Consider the following 12,588-nt stretch of genomic DNA (forward strand, 5'->3'; position numbering starts at 1 on the left):
ATTCACAGATTCGTTTCCGCGTTAGAGGGCTTAGAAGCTTGGATTTTTTAAGAATTTAGACATCTGAAGTGATGGAGCACTACTGTGAAAGTTTGGGTAAGCAGGCACGGGAGCGTTATGCTGAGAAGGTACGTTTCATTGGGAATGTAGATCCATACACTGTTAGTGAGAAGGAATGGAAAGCTGACCCCAGCTTGTTGCCGCATGTGACATACATCGATCTTGTGAACTATCTAGTGTTTCACCCAAGTCCATTTTGTGAACTAAAGGATTTCCAGAACTACAAGAGCATGGAAGCATACGATAGATTTGTGTCCGGTTGGGTCCGCGATGTGTCGGTGTTGACTGCTGAAGACGGAGAGACAAAAGTGATCAGCGGGAAAGTGTTACACTCGCAGAGTCTATCCCAGCCTAGTCTACACCCCTGGATAATATTTGACAAGAGACATGCTATTTTGTGTGCACATTGCAACTGCATTGCTGGACTTGGGGAATGTTGCTCCCATGTTGCTTCCCTGTTGTTTTATGTTGAAGCGGCCACGAGACTGAGGGAAAGAACGACGGTCACACAACAGCCGGCATACTGGATGCTACCGGTAACTATGAAATTAAAATAACTATTTTAGTAACTGGCGGCACGGTGGTGTAGTGGTTAGCGCTGTCGCCTCACAGCAAGAAGGTCCTGGGTTCGAGCCCCGGGGCCGGCGAGGGCCTTTCTGTGTGGAGTTTGCATGTTGTCTGCGTGGGTTTCCTCCGGGTGCTCCGGTTTCCCCCACAGTCCAAAGACATGCAGGTTAGGTTAACTGGTGACTCTAAATTGAGCGTAGGTGTGAATGTGAGTGTGAATGGTTGTCTGTGTCTATGTGTCAGCCCTGTGATGACCTGGCGACTTGTCCAGGGTGTACCCCGCCTTTCGCCCGTAGTCAGCTGGGATAGGCTCCAGCTTGCCTGCGACCCTGTAGAAGGATTAAGCGGCTAGAGATAATGAGATGAGATGAGATTTTAGTAACTATGAAATTCAAGACAATTTAACCTACCTGTCACAAAGTGATCAGAACAAATCCGGATACAGTCAAGTTGTCCTAAATTTGATCGGTTGATGGCAGCCAGCCACTGTCGTCTCCTCCGCTCGCTTTTCTCCTGTGCTGCAATTCCCTGGTTAGTCACGACTTTAGGGAGTCTGTGGAAGCTTTTGCCACCCTTTTCCCCCCGGCTACTACAGCCAACAATGACACACGTATTCGGCATTGTCACCCCTTTTTGCTTCGCTGAACAACAACAATGCACTGACACAGCCTGACCCAGGCGACCTTTGACTTCCAATATGGCCGCCGCTGGGTTCGCGCTGACCTCGAAGCACTCTATATATGTTAGCACAGAAGATTGAAATTTCATTTGACTAGGCTCCAGTGTGCAGTTAAAACTAAACATACTGATATAAACATCTACAATTAAAACAGACACACACATCATCTTGTCATCAAAGTCAGTACTTTGATTTCCTGTAAATCATAATGTGAGTGCTGGGCTGTGCTTGCGTAAGTCTTCATACCCATAGAATGTCTATGTTCATACCCCTTGTCTGTGGTAAGATGGCCGCCCTGTGCGGAATCTAGTCTTCTATGTAAATCTATGGGTCAGACTAGCGCTATGGTTCTGACAGTCTTCTTCACAGACATGCAATTAAAATCAACGTGTAATTACTAGACTGCCACCTGCTGTACTGGAGAGGGCAGGGATGTGAATTCATGGCCCGACTTCCTGCTGTAAACTCCTGTCAGAGGCGCGTCATGAATTCTGGACCTACCGACTTTTATATAATGTGAAAATACGGGATATTTTCGGGAAAATAAAAAAATGGGAAGACAGCGGGAAATAAGTCAAAATAAGGAATTTCCCGGGAAAAACGGGAGGGTTGAGAGGTATGCCAACCATCCTCATGTCCTTCTTCACCACAGCCATAAAGCTCATCTTTGCTCCTCTTCTTTTCCTTCTACCTGGCAACTCCATCTCCAGCATTCTTTTCTCATTATACCCTGGATCTCTCCTCCGTACGTGTCCAAACCATCTCAATCTCACCTCTTGTCTCCAAGCTGTCCTACATGTGCTGTCCTTCTAATATACTCATTTCTAATCCTGTCCAACTTTGTCACGCCAAATGACTTCACTCCCATTTCTCCATCACTGTCAGTCTAATATACAGTAAGTCACATGCTTATGGCAAGACAAAGGCAAAAAAATTTTTTAAGTGCAGTTTCCCAACTCCGGTTTGGGATTCCTCCGGGATCAGGTGTGTTTGGATCAGGGAGAACACTGCACTTCCTTTGACCACTAAATGGTCAAATCCAGAGAAACTGGTCCAGGTGTGCCAAAACCTTTATTCATTTATTAATTCATTTACTTATATAATTTATTTGTTGCATGAACTCTGCATTATTTTCCTATCTGGTCATTTGATTATTGTTATCAAGTGGATTATTTTCTTGGTTGGTTTCTGCTGGGTTGTCATTCACAAAACCAGACAAGGAGTATTTTTATTATGGCACATTAATGCTGCCTGAATGATATCTTAAAGCTAGACTGCCTTTCAGATTGTTCAAGTGTAGGTCATACCTGTAAAAAGAATTTTCCCTGACACCCAATTTTTTTTGTTTAGTGGACCGAAAGCTACTGAATTCGAATCACAGACTTCCAATTTTAAAAAATAGAACAATTAATGAATTTAGGGCCACGTGGCCCAAAATTCTCCACTACTTTTTCCTGCTTCACCATAACCTAATTCAAGATACTACATCATGCATGATGTGGTGGGCTTTCCCCGTTCACGCAAAGCATTGTAGGATACAAATTTGAAACAGGAGAGAAAAACGGAGGATGTGAATGAAACCTGAAAGACCGACTACAGTAACGGAAAGCGAGAAAAAAAATATGTTGCGAAGGTGTTAGGGTTCACCCAGTCGGAAACGGTCAACTTACTTCTCGGGACCCCCGCCCTTGTGCCACCCAGACGTCTGGGGGGGTTAGTCACCAAGAAAGACAGGAACCCCATGTAGTTCACATCTTTATTCGCAAGTTCCCCCAATTGGACAAGAATACAGAGGGTTATTATATGTGAGTGTTATCTGTGTGTAAATGACATCACTGTTTGATATCTGTGTGTGTGTGTGTGTGCATGAATGTGTGTATGTGTGTGTCTATGGGGGGGTGTGAGTGAGTGACATCATTTTGATATCTGTGTCTGTGTGTGAGCAAGTCACATTTTAATTACATCACTGTTCAGATGCATGTGTGTGTTTAAATCATAACATAATGACATATTTCTGATGATATGACATGATAGCAAGGTACAGACAGATTTTAAAGGTCATTGCTTACGTACACCCCTTCAGGTCAGATATAACATAGGGCAATATGTACTTAAGATGGTGATGGAATTTTTCAACAAAGATATGTTATAAGAAAGTAAACAAAAAATAAGAACAAACCTAAACAAAGACAGTCATACGAAACAAACAAAGAAGTGCTACATCAGGAAGGTCAAACAGGATTCAGGATTAAACTCAAAGTCTTAACATTAGAATCATAAAGTCTTAACAATCCTAAATTATATTCTGTAATTATAAAACTAACTTAAAACTATAAAACTAACTTAAATCATTGAATGCATCTTAGATCTAACAAATCTAAATCACTGCCATAGTATATGCAATAGTCCAAAATAATAAAGGATCTTAAAAAGCTCTCCCATATAAAGTCTTAACACTTTGTGCAGCAATAAGGCTAATACAAAACTATAAACTATAAAACTAACATGAATCATGGCTTTAAATTTAACTTTAATCCCAAATACACGTTGGATATGCAGCTGTGGGTGTGTGTGGCATCATTGCAGACCTTGGCGCCGTTCAGACACATCTCTGATCAAATCAAAATAAGCAAAATGTTCCCAAACTATGTCCAGCCGAGACATAAGGTCATTTTAACTGAACAGAAATTAATCCTTAATTTTGTCACAAATAAATTACTGCCTTCTTGGTCAAGAATTACAATTATTTATAAACCTACATAATAATAAAACCTAACAATCCCCCCCTTTGATAATAGTATCACTATTATCAAATCCTAGGATCATATATGATCATTATCACCTCATGATCATATATGTGATTACATCGAGAATTAATCGAGTTAATCTTTGCCCTTCTTGACATATATTGGTGCTCAGAGGGCGGGCATGCCCGATCAGCCCTCGTCCCACCTCACCGGAGCTTAGAGAAACTCAAAACCTCTTAATTTGTCCCAAATACACGCTACTTTCTTCAGAGTAATTTGTTCTAAAACAGTGAGGGAAAATGAAATTAGAAGGCATATCGACCTATAGTGAGAACAGAGTCCTGTAAGAATACAGAGTTTCAGAGCATAGAGATGTGTAATAATAGTAGAAAACGGCATCAGATGAAAGACATAACACATTCGTGTGGTGTGCACTTGTCCAGCTAGTGAATTGCCAGATGTTGTCTCGAAGTCCAGCTCGAGCGGGTAACCCTGCTCCGAGCAATGAAGTGGTCCAGAAGGCTCGGGCGGGTAACCCTGCCCCAAGCAAAGATGAAGCAGTCACGAAGGCTCGGGCGGGTAGCCTTGCCCCGAGCAACAATGAAGTCACGAAACCCGTGACAAGGACTGTCATGATTGTAGTGAGGATGATTGGTCCCAAACGGGGCACACGATCTCTTCCCCTCTTTGTTCACGTCTTGAGGATTCTCAGTCGAATCTGTGTAGAGCTCAGAAATAGAGAGACAGAAAGAGAGAACAGAGACTGGAAAGGGACACAGAGAAAACGTTAGTAGCAAACTTGTCATTGTAACACAACTTTGTTATGGAGCCTTCTTCAATCGCGTGGCATGGATCCACTGTGGAAAAAGATCAGTTAAAACAGCAGTAAAAGTAATGGCGACTATGTCTGCAGGCCCACTATATCTAGGTTTTCCCAATTGTCCAAATCGTTACTTTAAAAAGTCACACCAGCACTTGTCTCCCACGTGAAAGGGGTGTGTGGTGGAGATAATATTGTATTATTGACCTTGGTACAAATTTTATGCAACTTATCTATAAGGGCTGCAGAATACTCATCCATATGCATTTTCAAATCAGAGGTACCCGGAGCCGGAGTTCCCTTCTTCCAGGGGAGAGGGAAAGGTCTTCCAAAAATAATTTCTTGGTGTCACACGAATTTCAGCCAGAATGAATTATGGATTACAGAGCCAAACCTGTGTCCTGCATGACCTTAATTAATTTGTCTTTCAATGTTCGATTAGTACGTTCTACGATACCAGAGGATTGAGGAATGTGAAAACACCAGTTTAGTTTAGAGATACTTACAAAGGTTTTGTGTGACTTTTGAGGTGAAACGGGTACCTTTGTCTGAGTCTATGGCGTCTGGAACCCCATAACTATAACAATTATTATTATTGATTTCTGATTATTTTATTGTTATTTTATTGTTCTGCTTTTATTGTTTGTTTTTCTTTTTTTACTGTCCAGTGTCCTTGGGTACCTTGAAAGGCGCTTATAGATAAAATGTATTATTATAATTATAACTAGGTACTATTTCTTTTGCCAGAATACGAGTAACTACCTTCGTGTTCTCTCGAGAACAGGAAAAAAACTTCTACCCATTTAGAGAATTTGTCCACAATCAAGATGACAAAAATCAAATGAGAAAGGAAGAGCGTATGCCTCATGCACAATATCAGGCAGTGAACACACAGAGTAACCACAGAGGTATGATAAATATTATAAATTATAAAACAAGAACCATTTAGAACAAGAACCATCAACAAAGAGTACTTCCCCCATCCCTAGAGGGCTGGAGGAGAGATCAGACCTGATACTAGTAGTATGTACGATTTTTGGACAGGCAATATCAATGTCATCCCGAGAATTAAGGAGGCGTGCGAGAGCGTGACCTACATTATCAAAAGAGGATGTGACATGAATTTCGAGATTGTTAGTAGAACAGAGAATAAATAGTCATATGTTAATTTAATTATCAATTAAATTACTGATAAATTAATTTAATGGGTCTATAAATTTTGCAACACCTGTTTAACTTGATGTGACGAGTGCAAGATCTGTGGGTGAGACAAAACCAATTTTTCCGCATCTAAAACCATCAAAGCACATGCAGAGACAGCCCCCAGACACGCAGGTAAGCCTTGAGCAACAATGTCTAATGTTTTGGATAAAAACGCACAATGATGCATTTCCCCCCCCTCATGCTCCCGGCCAACAGCTGTTCACAGGCATAGAGGTGGAAGGGCTTGAAGTGATCAGGTAACCCCAGGGGCAGAACAAAGGGTGCTTTTGAGGGAGTGATAAGCAACCACCATAGTGTCAGTCCAGGTCAAAGGATGTTGCAGTGGATCGTGATGAGAGATTGCAGAACAGAGAAGCTTGTCATATAAAGAGCAGTCAGGGATCTATTTTCTGACCCAGAAAAGACATCAGTGCATGTTTAGTTGCAGGGCGTTTTGTGTCTAGAATGACAGCCTTGAGAAAGTTCAAACTTCAAAAGTTCAAATACTTAAGTGTCCATTGGTCCTGGAAACCTTAAAGCCCTTGTGCGCCAGATGTTGGAGCAGGCGCAAGTGTCAGTGTCTTGGCAGATTTCTGGTGACTCAGCAGATACCAGAACACACAGACCACAGAGTCCTGAGGGAGGGAGAGGTCATAGAGTGCGTTATGAATTTGAATTACAGCTGAAAAAACAGCAGGAGAGTCAATGAAACCTTGAGTCCAAACGCTATCTCCTCATGTGCGTGAAAAAAGGCAGAACAGAGATCAATAATGGAAAAACAGCAATGATGAGCAGGAACCTGTGACATTACAGAAGAAACAATCAATTCATTAATCTTACGTAAATCCTGCGTAAAACGCCAGGTACCATCAGGTTTAGGTACTGGATTGACAGGTGTATTGTATGAGCTGGTGCACGATCTCACCACGCCTTGCTCGAGAAGAGACTGTAGGATGACATCGATCCAGAGAGAGAGGTACTGCTTAACATAAACAGGATGCACATGAATATTGAATCATATTTTGTGTAGTTTCATGTCAATTCCATTTAAGTTCCAGGTTGCAGTGCAACAAAATGCGGAAAGGTTCAAGGACAATGAATACTTATACAAGCCAATGTATCATAATCATGATAATTTATGACGTTTTTTTCTTAATGTTTAAATAAAGATAAACCCAAGTCTCCGATTTATAAACACCACTGGAAAGAAAAAATTTTTCTTTTTTTTTCTCAACATTCTTCAAGTAAACGTTTGTTAACTCTGTTTCTTGCTGAAAAAAAATTATGGTTAACTAAATACATTAAAAGCCTATCCATTCCATATCCTCTGTGGTTTTTAAAGGCAAAAGTATGGAGGTTTAAAACTCAGCCAACAGTTAATCAGAGCATTTCATATCAATAGTTCGAAATTAGGAGGAACATGTTTAAGCTTAGCCTCATAAGGAGCAATAAGTTTAAAGAAAGAAAAGGAGATATAAAACAGGGCAAATTGAAATGACAAACAATTCCACTGAATGTAATTTGAATAGCTGATAAGTACTCTTTGTTGGATTCGATATGTGACAGAGACTCAAAATACATTTTTAATTCAATTAAAAATAATGGGAATGAGAATTGGTTATCTTGGACATTTTGACTTTATGTATATGGAATTTACCTAGTAATATAAAGAGATTACTTATTAAATTTATTATTGTGTGAGAAAGTGCCAAAAATAATGATTTTCTCTGCCCATTGCAGATTTCTGTGTGTCCTTGTCTGCTGCTCTTGCATGGGTTGTTTGTTTATATTATTGCTATCTGTAACAGTCTTATCTCAATGTTGACTGAGAAAAGAGACAGAGAGACTATAGAGACGGAACAATTATTCAAAATGTTATATTTATAATAGGACGACAATTATTCAAAAAATGTCAAAAATGAAGTAAAGAGCGGGTTAGCTCGCTGTTGATCGAATTTCATGTTTCCCAGACAAGACAAGTCCACATTTACTAAAACGCGTCAGAAACAGGAGTATATAGGATATTTAAAGGTTAGAATTACATATCTCATCTCATTATCTCTAGCCGCTTTATCCTTCTACAGCAGGGGTCTTCAATCCTTTCCGCAAAGGGCCGGTGTAGCTGCAGGCTTTCATTACAGCCAAATTGGAGGCTCACTTGATTTTTGACTGGAGACGAGGGTGAAATGATTAAACAAGTGAAATCAGGTGTAGCTCCTGCTTGGTTGGAATGAAAGCCTGCAGCCACACTGGCCCTTTGTGGATAGGATTGAAGACCCCTGTTCTACAGGGTCGCAGGCAAGCTGGAGCCTATCCCAGCTGACTATGGGTAAAAGGCAGGGTACACCCTGGACAAGTTGCCAGGTCATCACAGGGCTGATACATAGACAACCATTCACACCTACGGTCAATTTAGAGTCACCAGTTAACCTAACCTGCATGTCTTTGGACTGTGGGGGAAACCGGAGCACCCGGAGGAAACCCACACGGACAGAACATGCAAACTCCATACAGAAAGGCCCTCGCCGGCCCCGGGGCTTGAACCCAGGACCTTCTTGCTGTGAGGCGACAGCGCTAACCACTACACCACCGTGCCGCCCTAGAATTACATATGATTAATAAAAATACCACTACACGATCAGTTTTAAAATGTTTTAGATCAACATTAAACATTAGGTTAAACATTAAACTTTTCGGCATTTCCATTCACAAGTAGGGTAAATATATTTGATGCCTTTTATTACACTTTTTCCATATCTGTTCTCTCCCATCTAGTGCGCATGCCTAGCTCACAAGCATTATGGGAACTGGAGTTCTAATGTTATTAATACATAATCATCACAATTTTGCCGTCACATACTTCTGTCTTAGTTTTAACTACTTCGTATTCATCATTTATAAGATCTAGACATGAAACTGCATTAATAGCTGCATTATTAATTATTAAAACACATTAATAGTCTTGTAGACTGCTCAGGGACCTGTTCAGAGATCACCTCGCAGATCACTCGTGACTTTACTGGTTACAAGTTTCGGACTATCGACACACAATGAATATAAAATAAAATACAGATGATCTACTCACCAAACGCTGAAACTAATTGATTAAGAAGCAACCATTCTGTGTTGAGGGAAGAGGATCTCTTCTCTCCTCCCGTAACAGTGATGAGATTCGCATACGATTCGGATCTTTTCGGGACGAAACATAAAAATGACTCGATCAAGCGAATCGATACAGACGCATGGACTGCATTTGTTTGAGTTCATGCACACGTAATGGTTTGAGGAAAGTTCATACTTTAATTTCATGCAGCATGAAAGTGTGATTATTGTTTACAATTTGAAAGCAGGAATACAAATAAGGTTTCCGTTGTTTCTGAGTCAAGAATCAAGTAAATTGATTCACACGCATGCGAGTTTGTTCTAAAGAATCGATTCAGTGAAGCTTTCGTTGAGATCATAATGAATATACAGAATGTCCGTATTTTATACGGATTTGATTCAATAAACATAGTATACGGGCGTACAAATAAAGTTATACGGATTCTTTTTAACAAAAAACAAACCAATATTTATTTAGAGCTATAATCAATTCCCACGATGATAAAAGAGCACATAACATTTACACTTTTTTTTTGTCAAACATTGAAGCTTTGTATTCATTCTTAAAGTTTATTGTTATTAATATTGAATAAAAAGTAACTGGGATATATCATTGTTAATTATCATTCAAATTTTAGGCAAATCATTTTAATTTGCATCTTATAAGGATTTTATAAGGGAAATAAGGATTTTGGAAGTTGGTTATACAGGTTTGATTGACCAAAGGTTTGACATTTATGCACACCAGGAACACAGTTCTGACTGTTCATGTCCAGAGTACTGATTTGTTGTTTCATTATTTTGTGCATATCCAGTAATGCCTTATACAAATGCTATAACAATTAAAAATTCATTACACAGCTCCTAGAGATTGCAAATACCTGAACGAGGATAAATCAAAACTGAGCCGGCCAAATTGTCTAGAATTTGTGTAGAATGCTAAACCACAGCAATTCATCCAATCCCGTGGTTTTTTTTCTCAGGGTCCGGGTACCTTAATACAATACAATTTTCCCCCCATGGTCGCACGAAGGAATCAGTCCCGAGATGAGATGAGATTATGGGTTTAACATAAAAAGCGCGCTCTTCCCGTGACAGCTCCTTCACTTCACGAGGATCACCTTCCCGTGCTTTTACACGAGGTTTACCAATCTTCCCGTGGCTCTTCCACGAGGATCGCCAAAAAACATCCCGTAAACCAGTTACGAGGCTCCCCAAAATAAAAACATCCCGTAAACAAAAGTCTACGAGGTTCACCAAAATAAAAACGCCGTCCCGTGCCTATACACAGAAGGTTATTATATGTGAGTGTTATCTGTGTGTAAATGACATCACTGTTTGATATCTGTGTGTGTGCATGAATGTGTGTGTCTATGGGGGGGGTGTGAGTGAGTGACATCATTTTGATATGTGTGTCTGTGTGTGTGTGAGCAAGTCACATTTTAATTACATCACTGTTCTGATGGAATGTTCAGATGTACGTGTGTGTGTGTTTAAATCATAATGACATATTTCTGATATGACATGATAGCAAGGTACAGACAGATTTTAAAGGTCATTGCTTAAGTACACCCCTTCAGGTCAGATATAACATAGGGCAATATGTACTTAAGATGGTGATGGAATTTTTCAACAAAGATATGTTATAAGAAAGTAAACAAAAAATAAGAACAAACCTAAACAAAGACAGTCATACGAAACAAACAAAGAAGTGCTACATCAGGAAGGTCAAACAGGATTCAGGACTAAACTCAAAGTTTTAACATTAGAATCATAAAGTCTTAATCCTAAATTATATTCTGTAATTATAAAACTAACTTAAACTATAAAACTAACTTAAATCATTGAATGCATCTTAGATCTAACAATTAAATCTAAAATCACTGCCATAGTATATGCAATAGTCCAAAATAATAAAGGATCTTAAAAAGCTCTCCCATATAAAGTCTTAACACTTTGTGCAGCAATCTCTAGCCTCTTTATCCTGTTCTACAGGGTCACAGGCAAGCTGGAGCCTATCTCAGCTGACTACGGGCGAAAGGCGGGGTACACCCTGGACAAGTCGCCAGGTCATCACAGGGCTGACACAGACAACCATTCACACTCACATTCACACCTACGGTCAATTTAGAGTCACCAGTTAACCTAACCTGCATGTCTTTGGACTGTGGGGGAAACCGGAGCACCCGGAGGAAACCCACGCGGACACGGGGAGAACATGCAAACTCCGCACAGAAAGGCCCTCGCCGGCCACAGGGCTCGAACCCGGACCTTCTTGCTGTGAGGCGACAGCGCTAACCACTACACCACCGTGCCGCCGCAAGCAATTTCATGCACATTATTTGCTCAGGAATCCCCTCAAATTAAATAACTTCCCAGCCACAGAATGGCCTGATATTTTGTCAGGTATTACAGAAATATACATATATCGCAATGACCAAATTTCAGAGAGATCTAAATTTCACCGATTTTATGAAATCAGAAGGCTGTCTAGCTTTAACGAGGCTGTGTCTGTCTGTCTATCTCTCTTGCACTCCTTGGTCGGAAAGCGTATAGCGCTTTTAAGAGTAGAAATTGCCGCAAAGCAGCTTTACAGAAAAATAAAGATTTTAAACACGTGAACTAATAAATTTATCCCGAATGAGTGATGGTGAGGAACAACTCCATGAAATGACAGGAGGAACCACTCAAAAGGGAACCCATCCTCATGGTCAAAATGTACAATTGGGTAACCAGGAAAGTCATTATAGTTTTAACAGGAAGTCTACTTTGCTGAAGTTATAAACTGGTCACTGACGGTGACTCAAGTGCAAAAGTGTTCATGACAATCGCAGTCCTAATGTTATCATGGCAAGTGTAGTCCTCAGCCATCACAGCCAAACTGTAAGGGCCCAGAGCCATCTTCGACTATCCACATGGGGGCCGTCCTCCACAGGAGCGACGTGATGAGAACCTCAGCTAGAAGTAGAGCAGCAGGATGAAGAGCAACAGTAGAACATCACACACTGATGACACAAAACTGGTAATGATCTTAAACATTTGGTCATGATTTCTGTATTTTTTTTTTAAAAATATCAGATAGATCGATTACATTAGAATTTGAATTAATATAAAGAAAGCTACAGAATTATTGGCACTCCAAGCGAACAATGCATATTACTATTTAAAAAGTTTTAACTTTTGTCCATCGCTCTAAATTTTTTTTTTTAAATAATACTAATGTTTCCTTTAGGAAACAATACTATTTACATGCCTTAATGAAAACAAATGCAAAAATATATACTTCATCTCATTATCTGTAGCCGCTTTATCCTGTTCTACAGGGTTGCAGACAAGCTGGAGCCTATCCCAGCTGACTACAGGCGAAAGGCGGGGTACACCCTGGACAAGTCGCCAGGTCATCACAGGGC

At 40.2% G+C, this 12,588-nt stretch overlaps 1 long non-coding RNA gene across 2 annotated transcripts; it reads right to left on the reverse strand.

Moving 5' to 3' along the window:
* Positions 1-3,048: 3,048 nt before the first annotated feature.
* LOC132868712 (uncharacterized) lies at positions 3,049-9,688 on the reverse strand. 2 transcript variants are annotated; one of them, XR_009650876.1, is made up of 3 exons: positions 9,162-9,540; positions 6,917-7,055; positions 3,049-6,711 (listed from the first exon to the last, which is right to left on the reverse strand). It is a non-coding gene; the product is annotated as an uncharacterized LOC132868712 (long non-coding RNA). The 2 variants fall into 2 exon arrangements; XR_009650875.1 differs by having other exon boundaries at positions 3,049-7,055; positions 9,162-9,688.
* Between the last annotated feature and the right edge of the window lie 2,900 nt (positions 9,689-12,588).

Source organism: Neoarius graeffei, chromosome 20 (assembly GCF_027579695.1).
Source record: "Neoarius graeffei isolate fNeoGra1 chromosome 20, fNeoGra1.pri, whole genome shotgun sequence".
Taxonomy (NCBI): domain Eukaryota; kingdom Metazoa; phylum Chordata; class Actinopteri; order Siluriformes; family Ariidae; genus Neoarius; species Neoarius graeffei.